This window comes from Centruroides sculpturatus, unplaced genomic scaffold, assembly GCF_000671375.1.
Source record: "Centruroides sculpturatus isolate CEXI.00-Female unplaced genomic scaffold, Cexi_2.0 scaffold552, whole genome shotgun sequence".
NCBI classification, from domain to species: domain Eukaryota; kingdom Metazoa; phylum Arthropoda; class Arachnida; order Scorpiones; family Buthidae; genus Centruroides; species Centruroides sculpturatus.
This window is the reverse complement of record NW_019384889.1, coordinates 110,607-120,120: the sequence shown is the minus strand read 5'-3', so window position 1 is coordinate 120,120 and position 9,514 is coordinate 110,607. Positions and strand designations below refer to the sequence as shown.

The following is a 9,514-nucleotide window of genomic DNA, read 5'->3' as shown; positions in this document are numbered from 1 at the left end:
AAAAGCTTCTTTTTCGCCTCTTCGCAAAACGCACTCCCATTATGTACAATTTGGTTTAATTATTTTCACTGCTAATATGATTGATATGTATATAAAATATATATACAGTAGGTAGAGCGTCGTTTATCCAAATCAATTGGGGACTGGGGTTGTTCGGAAAATCGATATTTCCGATAACCGATTATGTATGAAAAAATATATTAATTTATCTCATGTTGAAATTTTTCTCCACTGCATGTTGCTTCGCGTTGAATTTTCGTCGATGTTAAGCCTAATGAAGACTATTGTATCGTTAAAAATTATTTTTTTATATTGTACAAACAAAATAAATATATTGAAAAATATGAAAACAATAAAAAATTATACTTCAGAAGTTAATTTAGTATTAAATAACGTAAAATATTTGAGTAGCCCAAGACATAGCCAAAGATTGCAGCGTCACAGCACTGGCGAAAATTTAAATTTGCCGACTGGAATTCTTTCGGATAATTGACTTTCAGATAAACGACGCTCTACTGTATATACACACAGTAAGATCCCACTTAATGCAGAAGACTATTTTTGATAAATAAAGATTGGTGACAGTCTAACATTGCAACAATCCTACTTTTATAATGTTGAAAAATGAGAAAACACAAGAAAAAAGTGGGAATATTTTTAAAATTTTGACCTGGGAGTGAAAATATTGGTGAATTTCAAGAAAATAACATCATATTTACCTAACTAACACAACGCAAAATGGTTCGTAACAGTCATTTGAACAGAGAGATGCAAAAAGTGCAAGAACTATACCAAAGTAACCCCAGTCTATGGTATTTGGAGGATATATTGGCTACACAGAAACGTGAGTATTAATTAATGAATACATTTACTTTACTTCACCAGAATCTACTTGTAAGACACTTTACCATCATTAACTAAAATAAATGTGTATAAAAAGGTATTGGTTTTGTCATTCGGTTGGTCACTTGATTGTATTAAAGTTGTGATTATAGTAAAATGTAATCAAACTTGATATCATTTACCATTTACAACTGATTTCAAATGTTTTTATTAGAGTAGATAGACCTATGCCTAATCTGTAGACATACTGTAATATCTTGTTATTATCTATAAGTAGTATATACCTAAGAGACTCTGGTATAATTTGTTAAACTTTTAACATTTTATAACTTTTATCCCAGAAATGCTACACCAGACAGCTCCGTGTTAAAAGTACTGTACATTGAACTATCAGGGTATAAAAGGACCCTGATATTCAAAAAAAATTGTTTTATTATAATATGCTTCTTGTCTAGTTTAAAGTGTATTAGTGAGCTGTATAATGGCCTCCTTACTTCTAGACTTATCACACTGTCATCAGATACAAGATCATCCTCAATATATCAATTCATTTTCCAGTAGTATGCATTTCAGACTTACAGTCCCTCAGCAGCTTTTTTACAATTCAGATAAGATATCAGTAGGATTATTCTTTTTCGCTTGTTTAATTATTGGTTTACTATCCTTTTTGTCATCTATTATTTCTTCTACAATTTCCTCAGATGTACGTTTTAATGATTTTTCATCAGATTTTCCAAAAACTTCCCTAATAAAAGCTTCATCCTCTTCCTCTTGTTTTACTCTTAAATTTTCCTCATAAACAGCATACTGCTTTAACATATTATCAAAATCTACTTGTGCATGTCTTTGATTCAAATCTCTCAATTCTTCTAGCGATTCTAACAGTTCCATTTCACGTTTTGATGCTTTTGTTCGATTTTCTAATAATTTCATAGGGTTGCTTTTTTCTTCCTCTTCTATTTCTTTTGCCTCTCTTTCTGCTTGTTCTTCAGCAAGTTTCAAAGCCTGAAAATTTCTTGTGGCACCATTTTCCACAACATAATCTGCATTTTGTGGATCAGTCTTAAAGGTTATCTCTGCCAAGCATCGTGGACATTTGATATAAAAACGAAATATTTTAATTCCAAGATACTCTTCATTCTGTACTGTTTCTTTACGAGCATTAAATTTTTTTCCTTTGTATATATATTCCCCACAAGTTGTACATCTCATATTACAGGGTGCCATCAGTCTAACTTTACATTGTCTGTCCTTAGGAAGTTTTAATCTTGGGATTTTAGCTAAATTAAAATCTGAAGGATAATATTTATTAAGAACCTTTCTTTCAGACATTTTATACTATCAAAAATATTTAATACAATTTCAAAATACAAACTCGCATTAAGCAGTAAAAGCGCTCTCTTCTTCTTCAGTGTTAATATGGAGAATTTAGCTCTTTCTCCGATTTTCCCACTTTCAGGTTCCCCTACTTAAATCGTCTGGTTCGTGCGAATAGGAAAAAATGCTAAGCCTCAATACTTTAAAAACAGAGTTTACCAGTAGAGTACCATGCCAAATAGCAATGCGTGAATAACATCTAAAACTTTTCAGAATTTTCTTACAAGTTGAGACAGTATTACAATGTAAGCAAAGGAAAATTTTGCTTCTTCTCGATAATTGTGCTGCACACCCTCATTTAGATAATCTAAAAAATATAAGGCTGAAATTTCTTTCTCCTAATACAACATTCTTAGTGCAACCAATGGACATGGGGTAATAAAAAAATTTAAAAGATGCTGTATCAAGGAAAACTGGTTAATTACATACTGTAATTCATTGATAAAAACCTATTAACAAGTTCAACAGCCAGAGAGATCAGTGAAAACAATTTCCATTTTGCAAGCAATACAGTTTGTTGCTGACAGTAAGCTATAAAAACCAGTACAATACAAAACTGTTTTGCTGTTTCCAGGTTAAAACCTTTGCAGATTCCCGAAATTTTGAGTAGTTAGGAAAATGAAGGTATCCTGCAAGTTACTATCATGAACAATGAATAATTTTCAACAATAGATAACGATTTACCATATTACAATGAAAACTAAAACGCTGAGGATGCAATTGTTAAAGTCATTAAATCCAAATGTCAAAAATTTGACAAAAAAAGCAATGAGGAGAATGATCCACCTGTGCTTGTGACTAATTGTGAAGCAAAAGCTTTATAGTTGGATTACAGCATTATTTTATGCAAGAAGGTAATGAAGGAAGACCTATATCTGCACTGAATATATGTACTGATTTTGTAGATCTGCAAAATTTCACAAGGAAAAGAGACTACACTTGATGCCTTTTTGCAGAATTAAAGTTTGAAATTGTGAAATTTATCATGGATGTATTATTTGTTCTGCACAATTTATAGTACAAATATTTTCTGTATTTTGGTTTAATAAATTCTCTGACTTTTTGACAATTTGACAAATTTTTTCACTTTCCTTGCATTTTTTCCAAATACTAACGAAAGTTGAAAAATTCCTGATTTTCCAACTTTCCAGGTGCATAAAAACCCTGTCTATAATAAATACAATAGAAAAAATAATGAAATAATAGTTTATTATAATAGTTCATAATTTATAATTATGGATAATTGTACATCATAAATATGAGTAATTATAAATTCTTTAATATTCAATAATAAATAAAAATTAAGTAAATAGCATTTAATTTAATTAGCCTTTAATCCCTTTAAATTAATACAATATACTTTCTACAAACACATAGTGAATGAGTTAAGGTATAAGTGAAGTTTAAATAGTCGATAATAAACAACAAAATAACAAGTGAAAGTTATTGGCTTAGTACATAGAGTAATTAATATTATAATATGCAATAACTTTCCAAAATTGGTATATATTTAACACACAGTACACCTACTGTCTGTAACAAAAGTAGAATCGCACGTGTCTTTTAAACTTTTTTTGAATTTTAGGTTAAGTGACGTCACAAGGACCGCGTTGCAATGCGAAGAGGTCAGTCACTCCGCATCAACGACGGCTGCGTTTCTTTATGCAGCGAGAGTGCAGCGTAAATGACGTCACGAGCAGCTATCGCTACACGTCGCTGCATCATAGTTTAGAAACGCTTTCCGCTCGAGCGAAACACGGACGTCATAATCTATCCTTTAATTCCAGTTACAGCCGAAAATAGTGCTTTAGTTAAAGAACTACAATATTTAAATAAAGAGATATAAAGAATCGAGCATTTATCTTTCCATAAATGTGAACAAAGTAAAGAGATAAAAGATATATAATTATATTTAAAATATAGTATTTTCTTATTCTTTACATAACTTTCAGAGTCATTTCATAAAATTTAATCCTTCTTAATATTTCCATAATATTTTTATCAACAGTCACTTCGACTTTTTTATTTTTGCAGCATAATATCGTATTATACACACAAACGTCCATTTTGCTTTACACGTGTAGCGGACGTAAAAGCTGCTTTATCTTCGCTGCAGCGACCTCTTGCAGCAAACGTTTAGAAACGGTTCGCTACATTGCAGCGCTGCATTTAGAAACGGGTTTCAGAGGGTTCGCTGTAAAGCGCTTCTCGAGCGCTGCATAAAGAAACGCGGCCGACACCATTCATAAACACCCTTTTCCCTCTTACACATAATGAAATACGGCAAATCAAATTACTGCATTTCGTTATTGTCGAAGAACGCGAATGTATTTTATAAATTAAATGAAACAAATATACTCAAGTATGAAACAGTTCGTACGCATATTTTATATATACCATTCGATTCTGTTTGCGAAATGACGTCAGAATACGTTTAAATATTTCCATTAATAAAGGATAAGACCCGTTTACGGAATAGAAAACGTTCGCTTCGGCGTAACCCGGAAGACAAAGACGGAGTCGCAAACACCAAAATGGCGACTGCAGTTTGTCTTTCACCTACTTTATATTGTAAAATCAATTTCGGAATTTAAGTTTAATACTTACATTTACGNCAAAGATGGAGTCGCAAACACCAAAATGGCGACTGCAGTTTGTCTTTCACCTACTTTATATTGTAAAATCAATTTCGGAATTTAAGTTTAATACTTACATTTACGTCGAATCCTCTTGAAAAGACAATAATATTGCTTGAATAACCACTTAAATAGTGTTTCTCCGACTGATCCGCGTATTTCTTAGACGATAAACAACACACTACGAAAAATGCCTTCTTATTTCTCTCTACCAGCGTTGCCAGATGTTTTTGGTGTTTGTAGTTTAAAATTTTATAAAATGTAGCCCAAAAGTAGCCAATAAAAAACGTTTTATTTTTGATAACCCAAATTTTGACGATAAAATAAAAAATAAAACACACCATTTGTACTTTTCCAGCAAATAACTTTAATGTGTACCTATGTAGTCCAAGATGACGGCGGTCACCAGTTCGGTCGGTGCTTCCGGTCGCCATCTTCTTCGGTGGCGGCGGCGGACCCGCCGCCGCTAATTAGCGGTGTTACTCGGAAATTACGAAAAAATAGTAATTTAAAAAAAATTACTTACTTTGTTATCGTTCGCTGGATTTTCTTTTGCGACGAACGGTCGTGCTGTTCTCGGCTTTTTTATTTTTCTTTCCTTTCGTTTCCTCCTTTTTTTTCTTTCGGCTTTCTCGGACGGCGGGCACGGTCGCTGGTTCCTTCCGCGCGGGGATCTTACCCGATCCTGGATATGTGTGTAAAACTTAAAATGCTTCGCAAACGATTAGAAGTGTTTTCCGGGCTTCATCGTATGCCATTTAAACAATTTCTTGTACATGAACATGTACAGATAGGAGGAATCTGACAACTCTTCGGTATAATGTTTGGGCAGATGTTGTTTCCTGTCTTTTAACGTACTCCACGGCAACCTTTCTATCTTCTGACTGTGTACGCCACCATTAGGGTTCACGAAATTTTCGGAATGGTTCACAGTTTGGTGAACTATTTCTACACCTTCTACTTCGTTTACGTGATAGTAACCCCTCCGCTCGTCGGTCAGAACTGTACTTCCGGAATTGACGAATTTCGAAATTATCCAATTCAATGTCTCTTCGCTCCTGTCGTTAAATTAACTTTACAGGGAAAGCACGAAGTCGTCGTCGTTGTCATTATTATTTCTGGTAATATTCCAAACGTCGTACGAGAGAAAAAAATCGCAAAGGTGCAACAAACACGTCCGGCAAACGCTGCGACAGCGAGACAAATTAAAAATTTGCATATCTCTACCTTCGCGAGCGGCAACGACGTCATAATCATTTGCATAAAAACATTCCGGACCGCGAAAAACGCCCTCTACAGTCGTCACCGTAACAACTTCCGGAAGCGCCGCCATCTTGGACTACCTAGGTACACATTAACCACTTTAATTACAATAAATTTACGTAAACCTGATCGAAAATAAGGATGTCAAGACTCAAAATATATGCGCACACTGTAATTTACTATGTCGAGAACTTCAGTTTATCTGCAAAGTAGATTGCGACAAATTATGAAACAAATGATCTTGCCAAGACGGACTATAAAAAATTAATTTTTCTATGTAATATTTTTAACAGTTATTAATTTGCTATTACAAATTATGTATCAAATTACAGTTATTTAATTAATTTGAAAGCTAACAAATACATTTCTTCATTAAGCCAGTACGTACTCTACATTAATAATAATGATAGATAAAGAATTCCGCCATCCCACAGTACAAAAAGTAGACTATAAAAACATATTTCGATATTAGAAACAAATATTAAATTTATTGATATATACAAAATACACATATTAGTTTCATAAAAAAAATCTCAGTCAACATTTCAAATTAAATAACTGTAGGAAAATTAATATAATCTATTCCACTTTTATTATTTAAGGATTAACATATCTAGATTATAGTAATATGTATTAAAACTTTATCACGAAAAAGGATACAGTATTTTAAAAAATTACTTCTGAGTAATTTCAATTTTTACTTAGAAATAAATAAATTCATTTATTATAAAGGAGACAAACAAAAATATATGTGAAAAACACAAATATTTGTTTTATTTGGGTCTTTGATTAATAAAAAACGATGAAACACCATTTTAAAGTGCATTTTTATTCAAATAATATATTTATAAATATGTAGCCAAAAATGCAGCGGAGTCAAATTTCTGTAGCCCAAAAAGTAGCCAATGCGCCAAATGATATTTTTTACGCCAAACTGATAAAAGGATAGCCAAATTCGACGCAAAGTAGCCAAATCTGGCAACGCTGCTTTCTACCGTGTTTTTACAATCCGATTATTCTAACCTTATTCTTCTGCAAGAAATAGTTTCTTCTAAAACTTTAGAGAGTAATATCCAATGTATTTACTTGTGGCAAGTCTTTAATGTGCCACCTACGCTTCCTTTTGCTCTTGAATAAAAATGCAGATAGTAAAGATACAATTTTTCCAACGTATTTCATTTTTTAGAATATAATGTACTGAAAATACTTGTAAAGTTTATCAATACAGAGATTTTGTCTTTTTGTGTCCATAAATAGTGCAACGAAGCAGAGAGACTGACAAAAATTACAAATTGCCCCGAGCTCGAGACAATAGGGTCCCTTTACAATGCTAAGTTTAATTCATTTACTTTAATATTGTGCTTTAATTTGTTACAGGGGCCCAATATGTATTTTGCCTTGGAATCCCGTTACCCTCTGGCCGTTTTCGTTTGATAAAATTTTATTGTATGAAAATATCTAGGTTGTAGCAGTAGATATCAATCCAATAAAGTAACGTTTAATTTGCACTGTGTTTGAATTAATTGTTAACAAAACCCACCAATTACAATGGGAATATATAAGTCTACAATTTTTTTCCAAATTGCAGCCCAATAATGTTTTTTTTAGAAATCCTAAAAAGAAGACATCATTATTTGCTCATATACGACATCACACACCAGAAATCGAATCCGGATCCTCAGACGCCAGGCTGACGCTTTTCCAGTGGACATTGGGAACATTATAAAAATTACCTAGAGTGATAATATAAAAATCTGAAAAATTTCATGAGAGTTGCGTAACGCGATTTCCGAGGAAACAAGATATTAATTTTATTCCATAACATTTAGCAATTTAAATGCTTTTTACTTTGATATTGTTTGCAGAATAAATGAATACACAAATTACGAGACACATTAATGTTTCATGTTTCAAATTGTATATTAATGTATCGTAGACATTTCTGAATATGTCTATGATATATAGCACCATACAGCAATTATTTAAGTTAATGTCACGTTAATGTATAATAAGTTAATTAGCTGAATTAAGATCGATTGAATTCGATTAGCTTGATTAGCGAGGCGCCGCTTGGGCAAACTGCCGGATGGCTATTTACCATGGAAAACTGACCTACATTTATTAGACACGTAAAGAGTATATGTGAAATTTTACTTTACTAGCTCCGAAATAAATTGGGAAATTACAGTAATAATATGCAGAATTTTATTATGTAATCGAGTACGTTATGAAATATATCTTTTTTAGTGTAATTCTTGCTTTCACTAGTGTTAAAAGTGTTTATCAGTTCTTTATCTTAACTTTAGAAGCGATCTTCATTAACTGAAAAGTGAACAGAATGGTCAATTTACTCTTGCCGGAAGTAGTTTTCTCACCTTTTCTGATACTTATGAAATGTATTTGTGCAGATTTATCTTTTATCCCAGCAAAGAAAAAAAGATTTATATATACATATGCGACGATTTTAAAATTTATGTCTGTAGTTAGAAGTATAACTTACGTCATTATCCTATGTGCGGGAACAGAAGATATAGCATTATCTCTGTGTGATGCTTGCGGAATATTCCAGAAAAATGCAAACGATGTAAGATTAATATACTTTTTCTTAAGTCTTTTCAATTTGTATTATTTTCGAGTGTGGAATTTGAAAACCTTGAGGACCCCCATTGAAAAACATCAATTCCTATTGCAAGACATCATAAACGAACCAATGTTCAGGCACCGAAAGCTTCCCAAACTCTTAAAAATCCAAAATCTACTTGTCATTTCGTGGATTATTATTATTGTAATTTTAACCATTGCTATAATAACGGTAGACAGTTATTTCTTTCTGTTACTAGCCGACACTACATGGACTATTCGAGATTCTATATGTGTAATTGCATTGAATATTAACAATATTTACACAACAATGAATAATGTTACTATCGTCTTCTTTATCGTTTTGTTCTGTGAAATGTTAAAGATGCAGTTTTTAGTATTATGTGAATATTTAAAAGATGAGAGCAGGGACATTCCATTAAGAGTTGTAACGAAATGCTTACAAAATTTCAAAGACAATTTGAAGTTTATCAACGCTATTCAGAATGAATTTACAACTGTAATAATAATTACTGTAATATGCCTCGAATTTTCATTAGGAAAGATCGTTCTGTTCAATTACGAAATGGAAGACACATTAAGGTTCTGCATCGAAATGTTTAATATTAGCATTTTATTTCTCTGTTTAAGTTACCCGTGTTACTTATCGACCTTGTCAAGAAAGGTAAGTAACCCCTTTAAATTAATTTACTGTTTCTCATTTACGATTAAACTGTGTATAAAAATTTCTAGACGTAATATATTATCAGGAAATTGCTCGAAATTGCTCGCAGGTATATAATTGTGAAAACTTG

The 9,514-nt window shown here is 32.2% G+C and overlaps 1 pseudogene; it reads right to left on the bottom strand.

Annotated features, from left to right (window-relative positions):
* Positions 1 to 413: 413 nt before the first annotated feature.
* LOC111631185 lies at positions 414 to 5,163 on the bottom strand (annotated as a pseudogene).
* Positions 5,164 to 9,514: the final 4,351 nt, after the last annotated feature.